This window comes from Arachis ipaensis, chromosome B05 (genome assembly GCF_000816755.2).
Source record: "Arachis ipaensis cultivar K30076 chromosome B05, Araip1.1, whole genome shotgun sequence".
NCBI lineage: Eukaryota > Viridiplantae > Streptophyta > Magnoliopsida > Fabales > Fabaceae > Arachis > Arachis ipaensis.
In genome coordinates, this window is record NC_029789.2 from 9,045,239 (window position 1) to 9,046,828 (window position 1,590).

Genomic DNA, 1,590 nt, shown 5'->3' on the forward strand with positions numbered 1-1,590 from the left:
TCACGAATTTTTTCAATCTAAAGTCAAATTTAAAATTTAATTATATAAATTTTAAAAAAAATAATTCAAGGACAGTGCAGCATTACTTTAAAGTATTCTTTACGTTGACAACTATAATGTTTATTCGGTCCCGCTACGTTACCAACAGCATATCTGCCAACTTCTGCCAACTCTTATTTATAATTGTGTTTTATGGAAGTGTCTTCGTGGATGTGTCTAATAAAAATATTTTTTTTATGGTTGTGTTTAATAGAAGTGTCTTTATAGATATATTTTCTGGATGTGTCTCTTTATATATGTATTTAAAATATAATAATTAATTATTATTGGCAATAAGTTGGCAGATAATATGTTGGTACCCTATACTTTTCCATATTTAAAACAAGGTGAATTCTACCCAACCCCCTCTAAAATAACATGTAAGTTACCCTTCATGATGTGTCACATTTTAATTGGTCATTACTTAACTATAGTTGGGTTATTTTGTAATTTATTATTTGAGATGGATAATTATATAATTTCTTGAAATATTAAAATTCTACCCCATTAATTGAAGCACGTTCTCACGCAATCTCTTTCTACAGTGCATCATTTCTTAACGGGTCGTTGAATTCCCATGGCTCGTAACTTTCTTTAAACCCGTTCTGAATATAGGGGAAACATTAATGAACATTAATAGTGCTTTGATTTCCCAATTGAAATAAAAGATTGAGAAACTTAATTCTCTCATTCCCTAATTAGACTAGCCTAAGCATCAGTACTATATGGTATTAATGCATTAATTAATAAAGAATTTTGTTTAAGAGTGTGGTAGGAATACTTATCATCAGTAGAAAGATAAGTTCTTTTTATAAATACATTAAAAATATTGAAAAGTATATCAATATTAAATTTAATTTTGATGCATTTAATTTTTTGATCAAATTCGTATATTTATATGACTTTTAAATAGTAAATTGAAAATTAGTTGATTTTACTAATATGACAAATAATTGTGTAAAATTTGTTACATTGTCATTGTATAAAATTTAAATTTATATATAATAAAAAAGTTTAAATGCACACCACTTCATCCAATTGAAATAAAATACAAGATACTAAAGTACTAAGATTAGCTTCAACTGCAGAATTCTTCGTCTGTTGCTATGTCGGTTTAGATCAAATTATATTGTGCTGAAATTGAATTGACTTTGGCAATTTGCATGCAGCCTCCATAGCCGAATCCCGAATACTGTGTGCCTTTTTATTGCGTGGCCACTTGATCATGCATATTCCTAATCCTACCCATATATATCATTATTTGAATTTGAATTGGAATTGCGTTTCCAATTTTAATTTGTTGTGACACCAAACAAACACAAACAAACATGGTAATAGTGGTGAGGTGCTGCATATCCCTCTCGTGCTCTGGTCAATGCTATTTTATAGGAACTCATGGTGTCATGGTTGACCGTCACCACTGTATCACTATATAATTATATTTTCAGTCTCCATTTGGTTTCCCTTAAATATTTTCTATCACTTTAGTCATTTACAGTCTTATACATCTATTAAAATACACAAATTTAAGATTAGATTATAAAATTATAC